Source organism: Artibeus jamaicensis, unplaced genomic scaffold (genome assembly GCF_021234435.1).
Source record: "Artibeus jamaicensis isolate MK-2021 breed Jamaican fruit bat unplaced genomic scaffold, CSHL_Jam_final scaffold_3307, whole genome shotgun sequence".
NCBI lineage: Eukaryota > Metazoa > Chordata > Mammalia > Chiroptera > Phyllostomidae > Artibeus > Artibeus jamaicensis.
Genome location: NW_026522040.1, coordinates 3,360,042 through 3,373,284, shown reverse-complemented (window position 1 = coordinate 3,373,284; position 13,243 = coordinate 3,360,042). Strand labels below are relative to the sequence as shown.

The window sequence follows — 13,243 nt, the reverse complement described above, 5'->3', positions numbered from 1 at the left end:
GCAGCACCCCTCAGAGAGGGTTCCTCTGTTTCGTGTTACCAGGCGATCAGCTGGATAATGAGAGGATGAACCTAGCGGTAGATGCGGTATGGAGATTGGTAGATAGTGTGTGTGCATGTTGGAGAAATCGGAAGGAAAGAAGGAAGAGTAGATGCAGGGAGTGAAACATGCACAGGATGAAACAGGACAGAGAAGGAGGAGGAGGTGTGAGACCTCGGAGTGGCTGTCTGAGGAGCGTCCGTTGCCATAGGTTCAGTTTAAGTCAGTTTCTGAAACTCTTAACCACGTTGTTCAGGAAGCAGTAAAAGTTATTTAAAAATGTCTTTCAACTTTTCTTTTCACCAACTGGAAAAGTTGCCATGGTTTTTAGTACTGCGCTGGGGCGTGCCTGAGAGTTGGGGTTGCCCTCACCGGGGGCAGGCACACAGCGCTGTGCTGGGGTGCCCGAGTGCTGAGGTGCTTTACGGGGTGCTCAGAAGATATGGGGCCTCACGGTGGTGGCTCCTAACACCAGCCCAAACTCTGGGGAGGCCTCTGCTTTCTTCTCTCCCATTAAACCAGCTGTTTAACCCTGGTGGTTTTAGTTGTCCTAAAGTCTGGTCCATCCTAACATGGACAGTGTTGTACGTTTTTTAACAACTAGGGGATAAATCATCAGTCCGGATCTGTTCTGTTGAAGATTTTTAAAATGACTGACTATATTACACAGTATATACAGTGATTTTTTTCCCTGACTCATTTTTTGCCTACATTCTGACACAAGTTTAGCTTATTCAACCTTTTGATCTATTCCCGAATGCATTATTTTAATAGCTGTTGTGTTTATTTTTGAAGTAGAATATTAATTAACTTGTTTTAAGGCAAATCACTATTCCAAAATGCATTAACTGCGCCTCCACTAAGAACCTTGGTAACACACTTTCACCTGACAAAAGGAGGTGGGCAGAAAATTAGCTAATGAAATAGTTGTTCACACTGGAATATAATTAAGGGATTTGCAAAGCCCTTTGGGAAACTAGAAAAGGAGGGATGCACTGTAAGTGTGGAGGTTATCTTTGGCTCTATGAAATAAATGTGTAGCGAAAGTGAATTTTTCCTCTGGAAAGTATTTAAATGTAGAACAAATCATAATTACATTAGTTCTGCTTAAGTGTCTGGCCCACCGAACACAGGAGTCCTGAAGTCACGTTTTGACCCTTGCTACTTGCCATGAAGTACTGCTTTGTATGTTGCATAATGTGGAGGCTTTGGTTGAGTTACCCCTGCAGGTTGGTGCGGGGGCAGAAATGCTGGGGTGTTCATTTTAGCTTTGGGAGGTGAGTTGTGGACAAGCCCCTAGTTCAGTGCTTCTCACGTTTCGATGTGTGTGAATCACCTGTTGACCTTAAAATGCAGACTTTTTCTTTAGTCCTTCTGGGGTAGAGACACAAACTTTGCATTTCTAACAAGCTGTCAGGTGATTCCAGTGCTGCTTAGACCACAGTTTGAGTAGCAAGACACTGTTCTTTCTTTAATCAAGGGGACAGATCTCTTTATTCACAGGACACACATGTGTGTATGTGTGTGTGTGTGCACGCGCACGTGCCACCCTCTAGCATTTCTCATCTTGAGGAATTGGCTAGTGTTTGGGGCCTTTAAAGGACTCTGGTCTCTACCGTTGGCTGGTCAGTGTCCTTTCCTCCTGGTGACTGTGAGCCCGCTGCGTTCGTGGAAAGATGGCTGGCAGGCTGTTGCATGTGATGTAGGACTGGAGCTCCGAACCTCTCTGGGTTGTCAGTTAGTTGGAATGAATTTGTCCTGTTCTAGTGGTTGGCTGTTAGAGCGATGCCATTATTTATCGAGACCTGCGTCTTTGCTTAGTGACTCAGTACTGGGTACTAAGGCAGCTGTGTTCTCTACCTGGTGACTTTGGAATATTACTGTTCCACATGCTCCATGTAGAAAACACCCCACGTCAATCAGTAACATCTGACAGTTCCATCACTTAACATTTCTAAAATCCTCTGATTTCTCTCCCTTATGTAAGGCTGCAGCTTTAGCTCATGGCACTGTCCTTAACCACCACTTCCCCCAGTACCATATTCCTGCCCCTCCAGGTCAGTGTACTAGCCTATTAACTGATCTTCGAAGTCTGTTCTGATTGACTCTTCACATTGCAGCTGGACCCATCTGTTCTAAGTGACAGATTCCTCCTTAACTTCCAAAGCCTAAAGGGTCAGTCTAGACTCCTTGGCATGACACAGAAGGCCTTCCTTGAGCGTGGTGGCCCTGGCAGCTTTGCATCTCACTTCAGTTCCGCGATGGGCCCTATCCTTTCTTGCCTCCAAGCTTTCTCAGTGGGCATGCACTCTGTGTAAGATGCCTTTTCTCACCCCTCCTCTTGGGAACACTCATGTATCTCTTCAATTTTGATGGCAGTTCCTGAACCTCCAGGGAGGAACCACTGCTGTGGGCTTCCCTAAAGTTTTCTTTGTTTTTGTTTTCCGTAATTGAGTTTCAGGAGTTCTTTATCTATTCTGAATATTAATTCCTTAGCAGATACGTGACTTGCAGGTATTTTCTTCCATTCTCTGAGATGCTGTTTTGCTACACATAATTAAAAAATTTAATGACGTTCATTGATCTGTTCATTCTTTTGTGGCCTGTGCCTTTGGATCAGATCAGAGACATTTTTGCTAAACCCAAAGTTGTGGAACTTTTGTCCTATGTTTTTCTTTTTTACAAGACTTTTATGGTACTAAGTCATACATTTAGGTTTTTAGTTATTCTTTGTGTATGGTGTTTGTAAGGGCCCAGCTCCATTCTTTCACATGTAGGGGCCAGTTTTTCCAGCATCATTTCTTTAAAAGCCTCACAGCTATATTCTTAGTGCCAGGCACATAGAACTATTTATTGAAAAAGAGACCGAATAAAAAGAAAATGAAAAGCTAGGTATTATATCTTTCTTTTGTCTAAGATAATTTACAATGTTTTTGAGGCTATGGAAACTTTACATTAAAATCATACAACATTGATTTTGTAGTAAAGTTTTAATGATGTATGTAGAGCACATGTCAATAAAACAAAATTTGTAATTTCGTGTTAGCGTGTAGGCAATGATCCATATTAAATATGAAGGAGGAGGGGAAGGATCTGGAATACTAATAAGATCAATAATAAATATTTGAATAGATATAGAGAGGTTGTGGAAATTGTTACAAGTAAAATTCTTTCTCCTTTTTGTGCTTCTTTATTCAGATCATGGTACAATAATGTTAGGTGTTACCAGTAAATATTGATGTAATCTTTTGCTTTCTGAATATGATTTTCCTTTGCCTTTTGGGGCAAATTTATCATCCCAAGGTAGTAATGGGATTGTAATTGAGAGCTGGCAGAAGAGAAAGAAATTGCATCTACTAGTTCACCTATCCTCTCCACCCATCCGTCTACTTCAAGATGCGCATAATTGAGTGCCTGCTGTGAGCAAGGCATTGTGTTAGACGCTGGGGTTGCAAGCAAGGTGTATATCACCTTAAAGATAAAATGTGTCCATAATTTTAAAAATCTCGATTATGAGTCTTATAGTTAATACTTGCATACTGATTTATTCCTTGCAGAGCTCTTTCATGTGCCTTATTCCCCTCTATACCAGTATCACAGATAAAGAAATTGAGGCTGAGAATAATTTTTACCAAGTCACATGGCTACCCAGTGGAGAAAGCAAACTTGAACCCAGGATAGATTCTAATTCCAAACCCCATGTTATTTTCTTGCACCATTCTGTCCTGCTTCCATGGGCTACTGTGGAGTACCCCCCAGAAAACATACAAGGTCTCAGAATCGTGGTTTTAAAAATACCTTTAAAAACAACTGATGGCATGTGTTCTACCGCTTAGTAATTTTTGAGCCTTATGGACTAATACAACCTATCCTATTACCTATCAGGTCTCTTTAAAACACGAGAATATGGGTTTTACCTTGAATGTTTTCTGAGAGTATATTTTTATTTAGCTTTAAAAGGAGGCTATGTATTTTTTGAAATTTCTTTTTTTTTTTATTTTTTTTTTTTTAAAGATTTTATTTATTTATCTTTAGAGGGGAAGGGAAGGAGAGAGGGAGAGAAACATCAATGTATGGTTGCCTTTCGGGATTTGAGTTAGTGGGGTAAATTCTTTCATTCTTTCTGTTTGCTGCTTGTAATTTCTTTGCCATATTGATTAAATATAAAGGGCGAAGTTCTTACAGCTAGGAAGGAACTTAGAGGAAGAAATATATTGGAATTTTAGCATGTAAATAAAATGCAGTTCTCATAGTTCACTTGGATTTTATTTTTATATCTGCTTTTACAGAAAGCCTTTATTTAGGCAACAACAACCCCTTTTGACAATATCAATCGGTGCAAAGTAATGGTGACTTATTAATGTATATGCTGTATAAACGTAAAGTGGTGTTATAATCTTCCCCGGGGACAGAGGGTGGGGGGGGTAGCGATTCACTGCTGTCATTGTGCACAGAGTTGTTCGGTGGGCCTCATGTTCTTTGTAAGGACTCTCACCTTCCTCCAGGGGACTGTTTACTCTTGCATTGACAAAAACTCTCCTTGACCAAACTTTGGTGGAGTTCCTCTGAGCCCTTTTCCTAACCAGGCCTTGACTTTGGACTTACGTATCTGTCCTTGCTAAGTCCAGTTTTAGTAAGAATCCCAGTAAGTCTGCATATTCGAAACAGTTGTTGAGGATTTCATCTGCTCTAATCTCTGTGATGATCGCATTCACGTACATTCAGTGCTGTGTCCATATTTTACAGCTGGGCTGCCACATTTGGGATTTGAACCTAAAACAGTCTGACACCAAAGTCTCCAACGTCCGGGAATGTTACGTGCCTTCCCCAGTTTTTTTGTTTTTCAGTCCACCATGTGTGAATCGTATAAGTTTTTATGGAATAGCAACAGTAGACATGGATTCTGGGACTGTCGGGCTAGGAGAAGAAAGGTCTAGTGATGCTTTTCAGTTACATATTTTAATATTCAGTTTTTTATAAGACCTGATGACCTTTCCAAAGCACGTAGACAGACTACATGTTTTAGGACCATCTTATATGGACAGTTTTCTCTTGCTGGAGCTTTTTGAGTGACTGCATGAAAAGAGAAGTCATGCAGTCAATATACTCAAAATCAAATAAATCTCCCAGTAAGTTAATATATAGATAATCCATCCTTGTTCTTACTCATAGGCTGTGCCTTCACTTTTATTCATTAGGGATTGTATAGTAAACTAGCAAATTTACAAATGTTTAGCTACAATACAGCAACAATGATCAAACTTTATGGCCACTTTATTGAGGTTTTGTTCTCCCACTAGGAAGTTACCATTTTGACGATCTAAAATTACTAGAACTTTAGCTGCACTAGGTTTACTCTCTCACCTAATTTATTCCCCTTGCAGAAGCTGCCCGCTCTAACGGAGGGGAGAGGGTGGAAGGTCAGCGCTACACGCTGCCCGGAGCCGCCTCCACCTTCCCGACGCAGTCACCTGCAGTGTAGGCAGCTCCCGGAGCCAGATGTGCTGGGGCCTCCATTTCTTTGTTGATGCTCAGAGTGTTTCCAGAAATGGTCAGAGGAGTTGATGTGCTTCTGTTTCTCTGAGCATTTCCATGATTTCTTTTAGAGATCACCAACTGGAGCAGTGGGCGGGCCTTGCTCTCATTGCCCTCCTGACCCCTTGCTCAACTTTTCTTACTGCCGAACGAAGTAACAACTAGTCTCATTTAGACATTTGGCAGGCTGTGGTCGTTCAATTAATTCCTTTCTTCTTTTCTATATATTTTAATTACCCCAGGGATCTGATATTCTGAGCAGTGTTACTTTTGGGCAGCTTGATGAGTATTGGAAATATCTTGCTCTTTGCAGCTCTGGGTTAGTTACTCTTACATGGCTAATGGTGGGGAGTTGAATGAAAGAACTAGAAATGACTGGACCTTAGCCGTGGAGAAGGCTGTTATCAGTTAATATTTTAAAGAATTGGTGCTCGCTTCAGCAGCACATACCCTAAAATTGGAACGATACACAGAAGGTTAGCATGGCCTCTGTGCAAGCATGACAGGCAAATTCGTGAAACGTTCCATATTTTTAAAAATGAGTCTGCCTTTTGACCCAGCAATTCCACTGCTGGAATTATATCCTAAGAACCCTGAAACACCAATCTAAAAGAACCTATGCACCCCAATGTTCATAGCAGCACAATTTACAATAGTCAAGAGTTGGAAGCAACCTAGGTGCCCATCATTAAATGAATGGATCCAAAAATTGTGGTACATATACACAATGGAATTCTATGCAGCAGAAAGAAAGAAGGAGCTCATACCCTTTGCAACAGCGTGGATGGAACTGGAAAGCATTATGCTGAGTGAAATAAGCCAGGCGGTGAAAGACAAATACCATATGATCTCACCTTTAACAGGAAGCTAAACAATAAAAACAAGCAAGCAAGAAAAATAAAAACAAAGACACTGAAATAGAGAACAGGCTGACAGTGACCAGAGGGGAGAAGGGAAGGAATTTCAGGCAAAAGGGGAAGGGTTTACAGGAACAAGTATAAAGGACACATGGACAAAAACTAAGGAGGGTAGAAATGGGAGGGAGGTGGGGAGCATGGGGGGGGGAGGTGGACAGGGATGGGCTTAAAAGACAGAAAACTGTACTTGAACAATAATTAAATAAAAAATATATAAATAAAATTACCACACAAAAAAGAATTGTGCCTTTTCCTGGTTCTTTGTTATTAGTAGCCTATCTGTATGATGTTCTTAAGAGAATATGCAGAATTTTTAGCCTTGTTTTACAAATAAAAAGAGTAAGCCTCTCGTCTGAGCAGAGAAGCGGAATTCTGGTTTACCCCGGCCTGCCTGTTTATCGCCTGTCATTCTTCCCCTCCCTCGACAGCCTGCCCTGCTGAGCCCGTGCGCAGCGAGTGCAGCTTTGAAATGGCTGTGTGTTCAGGAGCAGCGCACTTAGCCCACAGGAATCGTAACAGTGTGTTGGGCGTGTGTTTCAGTGGAGCTCGGTCTTCTTATCAGGATAAACGGGCTGTCGGAGGAGGACGAGAAAAAAGCATTGTATTAGATAAAAAAAGCATTATAGTAGGAAAGTTTGAGTTTTGCACGGGGATGTCAAAAGAACCTTAAGATTGAGGCATGCATTTGTTGTGTACGTGTGTGGTTTTCTTCTTTGCACGAGGCCGTGTGTAGTCACGTGTATTGCGTGTATGTAGACATCTGCCCACTGTCTTATTTTGTATTCTGTTTGGATAAGGACTTCTGAGGGCTCAAAAGATGGTATTAGAATTTGTTTTTGGAATCTACATTGGCATCAGTAGGTCTTGACCAATTTTAAAATCTTTAGGTCAACACGTGTCATTTTACCTTGAAGTTTAGGACTGGCACTGCATTGGAAGTGACTAAGAGGTGGAAGTTTTAGGTGGTAGCCAGTTAACTTTTTCCCTTTTTTTTTGTCTGTAGATTATAAATTATAAATATATTCAACTTATAAATGAGTAAAGGTCAGCCATCTTAAATATACCCAACTTTTGTGTCAAAAGAAACTTTTCTATAGAATATGTGTAGGTTAGAATAAACTCACATTCACTTTTGTAAAAAGCAGTTTTAAACTTTGTGTTACATCCACAGAGTCTTTTGTTTTTTGAAGTGGAAAAGGATTTGGAATATTTACGTATATTTAATGGGGTATCTAATTGAGGGCATTCAGTAACCAGTAAAACCCTGGTTTTATGCTTCTGAGCTGGTTTCTCTAGTAATTGCACTAAATTGTAGTCATTTTTGGATACAAAGGAAAGGGTCTTAAATAGTTTGTCAAAAGTGTTAACCAAATATAAGGGAGTTGAAGCATCTTTCTGCTGTCTGTAGGTCATAGATCCTCACTGAATCACTTTACCTGTGGTAGTGCTGTCTTTAATGTCACTAGACATAAATTTAAGAATTCTTTAACTAGAATGTTGTCAGTCATTTGTGCATTATAAAAGTATTTCCCGTGTCCTGCTCTCTTCCTGACCTCTGCCAGTACATTGAGCATGTTCTTACCCTTGCAGAATTCTAACTAGATCTTACCACAGATGTGTATCTGTGGATTTAATGTTTTCAGGACTCAGCATCGGCAAAGGTAGGACAATTTATTGGTCATTGCATTCTAGCTAAACACATATTGACATTCTCAAGAAAGTTATTTAAACAAAAATCCCAGCACCTAGTGACACTGTCTCCGGGTACAGATTATGATCAGATTATGAGAGACTGACCTTCAAGGTCACGAAACTATGCTGGCTTCAGGGTAGGTGTTTTCCTATGTCAAGGGAAACTTTTGCAGTGTTATTTATACTGAAATACTTGAATGTAAGTTCTTACCTGCCTTTTAAAAGTCAGGGAGTAAGTCAGTCATCATAACAAAGTAAAGTTTCTTCTCCTTGATCTTGAGATGTAAGTTTTTTGTTCCTCTCTAATGCAATTTATTTTTAAATGTGACCTTTGAAAGGAAGAGGTAGGACCCTAAACCTTGCAATGAGTCACTGAACAATGATCACCTTTCAGTGAGCTTGCCTCTGGTGTGTTGCTTTTGGGGATTGTTACTTGACTGCTGGGCCAGAGTTAGTGAGGCTCTGCAGTGGGCAGCCTCACCTTAATCTAAGCCTTGTGAAGCTTTTGCACCATGTAGAGTGTCTGATTTGCACCTCTTGAGTTCTGCAAATTCAGCTGCCTTTGGCCAGTATTTGGTGGGCTGGTGTTAGTTAGCTGACAAAAGGTGGCGTGTTGTTGTGGGCATTTGAACTTTTGTTTGAATGTTTAATTCTTTTTCCGCAGTCAAGTATGAAGTTCTTCAGCCTCTGTCTATAAGGGTAGGCTAAATCTGCAACCACCTAAGTGTATGTCAATCCCAAGCCGTTATGTAGAATGAAATATCCTCAGAATTAATTAAAACAGAGCCTAGTCGTAAGTTGAATTCATATGACAGCAGCAAGCATGAGGAAAAAAGTGGCAATCATAAAGATTATTTTTTTCCTAAATGAATTGCTGAATTTTCAAAGTTTAAGGGGAGAGACAAAAACTTGAGTGTTTCATTTTCCCCATGAAGATAAAATCCAAAGTGGTTATAGTTATTCTGCTGTCTTTCTCAGAACACTCGTTTGATGGCCAAGGGCTGGGCAGGACTCCGTCCCTTTCTTAGAGGTGCTGCAGGCATTGTCGGTCCTCACTGCATGTATAATAATAACATTATTCAGGGCCGGCATGGGGCTGGCGTACCAGGGTCAGTGCCAGTGGTCTTAGGAAAAGGGTGATTGGCATTTTAATCAGTGCAGATGTTTAGAACCTTTGACTGACTGTATTTTTAGCTCTTCAGATAGCGCAGCGCCAATGCAGAGGGGACAGCTCCATCTACTGAGGCCCATTTCAGAACGATTCCCTCTGTTGACCAGCGATTGTCCTTTTGCACATTTCATTGAATTTTCTTCTGATTTATAGGTTCTAGTGGAAGTTATGCTGGAACTGGTAATTTGTTCATTTCAAAACTAAATTCCTTGTCATTTTGCTTAGTGCTTAAATCCAAAGGAGTTGTTGAGGAGCATTCTTAATTCACTTATTTAAAGCTTACGTTTTCTGGGGATCTAGGTAGATGGTAAAACTGCCCTTAAGAAAATGTTACTGGAGATGGTCTTTCTTTAGTCATCCCTAGGTTGAATCCCCTCCCATGTCCTCGTGTTGGCATTTTATCGGCAGTGTCATAGAAATTACAGTGGCTTTGCTGTTACATTGAGGCTTGACTTTTAGTTCTGCCACTTTGGCTGGCCCTGTGATACCGTGCGAGTGACTTACTTTTCATAAACCTCAGTTTCCCCAGAAGGACTTGTGGGTCATACTTACTGGGTGCAGACTGTGTCGGAAGGGCGGTATAGTCTTTGAAAAGTTTGGAGTGGGAGACTCTCCCTATTTGCATTTTATATCAGACCAGAAACGTCTAGCAGTCTGCCTCTTCAGAGAGTGCCAAAGCTGCAAAGAGCCACATCACCCGAGGTTCCTCGGCTCACTTTGAGCACTGTGGGAGTGTGAAGGCCAGGCCAAGTCAGCCCAACGGCCAGCCTAGCTGTGTAGCTCCCCATGGTGTCGGCTGATGCTGTGGTTGGACCTTCCCTCTGCTCCATCCTCCTTCCATTCCTTCTCTGCAAGGAGGCCACGGGTGCTGATCCCAGGAGTGCTCCTTAGTAAGTATTCTGCGTGCTGAACGTGGTCTCAAGGGTCTGTTTTCTGGCAACTCTAGTTTGGGGGCTGTTGTGGACCACTCTGACTGGTTTCAGGAATTGTAACCTTAACCCCTCCGTGGCTAAGGATGAGCGAGTGACCTCAGAATGCAAGCCATAGGTGACAAAGCTTGTCTCTGGTAGCAAATACTGCCTCAGTTTCCTCCCTGCCCCCAAAGCATGGTCGGAAGTCCATGATGGGTAAGTCTTCTCATAGTGGGGAGCAACCTAAGCCAGACTCGACCACTTGGGAGGCCTTCATGGAAGGACGGGGGGGGGGGGCTGCAACAAAGAGTGAGCAATAGACCCGTGCCCTCAGGCTATGTGACATAGCCCTAGTCCCCTTGTCTGCTGGGAGAAGTGCTTCCTGGGTCTAATCCCCTTAAGCCTGAATACCTGTTGGGGAGGGGTGCAGCTCCTTGCCTTGCCAGAGCTTGCCCTGGGGAAAAATCTGGCATCACAAAGACTTCCTGATAAGCATGTGAAATCTGCTCTGCTAAGAGTGCTTTCATTCATATGTTAAGGGTTCGAGCAGGAAATCCTAAAACTCTGTTCCTGACAGACTCTGACTCATACTAAGCCCTCAGATTTCTTTGAAATGTTATCTACTGTTTGATCCTTGCCACCCCATATTCCTGTATATTACAACCCAATAAAAGCTCCTGGAGGAGAGGGCTCGACGCCTTTTCCCCTGAGAAACTGGCCACTGCTCACGGCCCTTCCCCCTTGAGGGTATCGGCCACCTCTCCTCCCCAAACAGATCATGTCATGTCTTGTTTACTTTCGTCTGTGGCGGACTGGGGGGACTCGTGGGAAAAGTCACCCCCATAGGAGGCCTGGAGGATGGAGACTAAATAGAATTCGGATGTTTACCTACAGGTAGAAAGAGGACATTGAGATGATTTGAGCGCAGAAGTAATATGCTGAAAGCAGTGTATTGGATGTTTGATCTGGAGAGTCGGTAGCAATTATGAGAGGGAATTATTATGAGAGCTTCAGCAAGAGGTAATAGGTACTAATGAAATGGGAATGAAATACGCTTTCCCACCTTTCAAGTGTATTGGGAAATTACTTAGCCTTGTTAAGCCTTAGATTTCTGGTGTGCAGAAATGAGGGAACGAATAGAGATTTAAGGTTGTTGAGAGCATTAAATGAGATACTCTCAGGCACATATTAGTTACTTACTAAGTGCTACTTGCTTTGAATAGATTCATTTATTATAGTCTCATCACTAGTTACACACAGGTGCACAAACACACCCAGACGTAGGTGTCTCTCTGCTTGAAAGCTTTCGGCTTTGTCTTTGATGAGCTTGTTAGTGTAGCAGTCAAGAGCATTTCTCCGCCGTGGCACCTCTGCCTCGTCTCTTACCCTTCGGGATCTCACAGGGCATGCGGCAGGCCAGAACCTTCCACACCCCTCGTGCCTCTGCCTGTGTACGTGCCGTGTAGTCCTGCTGGCCCGCCTCGTCACCCAGTTCCACCTGGTGAACTTCTACTCAGCCTTCAGACTGCTGCTTTGATAATCTGTTCCTTAAAAAGAATTATTCACTTCCTGGGCTGTATGATGCATACATTTCTGTTTCTCATACTTAACACACTGTAAGAATTTTATAGCCCTGGGGAGTGTGGCTCAATGGATAGAACACTGGCCCGTGAACCGGAGGGTTGCTTGTTTGATTCCCAGTCAGAGCACATGCCCGGGTTGCAGGCCAGGTCCCTAGTAGGGGGCATGGGAGAGGCAACCACACACTGATGTCTCTCTCCCTTGCTCCCTCCCTTCCCCTTTGTCTAAAAATGAAGTTAGTAAGTAAATAAATAAAATCTTTTTTTTTTTAAAGAGTGGGAGAGAAACATCAATGTGTGGTTGCCTCTCACGTGTCCCCCACTGGCAGACCTGGCCTGCAACCCAGGCATGTGCCCTGACTGGGAATCGAACTGGCAACCCTTTGCTTCACAAGCCCGTGCTCAATCCACTGAGCTACACCAGCCAGGGTATAATAAATAAAATCTTAAAAAAATAATTTTGTATTTACTTAACCATTTTGTTGTGACCTTCTTGGGCCGGGGCCTATGTTGTATTCATGCTTTATTTCTTGGCATGCAGAATGCTGTTTATGGCACGTTCTGGGCATTCAATACGTGTTTATTGAAGGCAGGTTGATGGGCCCTGGCCAGCTCATTCACTTGGTTAGAACGTTGTCCTGATATGCCAAGGTTGCAGGTTCTGTCTCTGGTCAGAGCACATACAAGAATCAACTGGTGAATGCATAAATAATTGGAACAACAAATCCATGCTCCTATTTCTCTCTCTCTTCCTCCTTCTCCCCTTCCTCTCTCTCTCCTTTCCTCCCTCTCTCTAAAAAAAAGTCCAATGAATGATTCCATGTTATGCCAGCTGTGGTCAAATTCTTATGGAGTCAGGATAACTGGGTACTAGCCCCGCGAGGTTCTCAGGGTCTGGGATTGTCGCCCAGTCTGGGGTGCACGCACAGTGGCCAGCCTGCAACCGAGAACCTTGGGTCAATAGAAGTTCCTGATACCTTATCAACTTGCCTCATGGATCCAAGATGTCTTGTCAGTTGACTGACAGCTTCTTGTTCTGAGAGGTCTGAAATTGGCACAAGTCTATAATCACTCTCTCTGACGAGGAATGTCTTCGGGTCAGTTTTCTTTAAAGTGCTCCCTGACTTACCTTGTCTCTCACAGATTTACAAGCTTATGCCCTCACATACTTACACATTCTTTCTCCATTCACTGGTCTATTTGAGTAAAGTAATTTAAAAATCATAATTATAAAGATCAGTAAAATCTGTCTCAATAAATCACAGTAGTTTTTATCATTAACCTCATAGTAGCCTACAAATTGACTGTAGGATTTTGAATCTACATAACAGGGAAAGTAATGCTAAAACACCTTGGTAGGAATAAGGAAGTCAGACAGGAGGTTATATTGGGGGAATG

The 13,243-nt window shown here is 42.4% G+C and overlaps 1 protein-coding gene and 1 non-coding gene across 2 annotated transcripts in view; both read left to right on the top strand.

Annotated features, from left to right (window-relative positions):
- The window catches only part of EXOC4 (exocyst complex component 4), a 678,192-nt gene that overhangs the window by 128,218 nt on the left and 536,731 nt on the right, over positions 1-13,243 (top strand). The gene's annotated exons all lie outside the window — the stretch shown is intronic.
- Positions 6,002-6,108, top strand: LOC119064301 (U6 spliceosomal RNA). Its single transcript, XR_005085362.2, has one exon. It is a non-coding gene; the product is annotated as a U6 spliceosomal RNA (small nuclear RNA).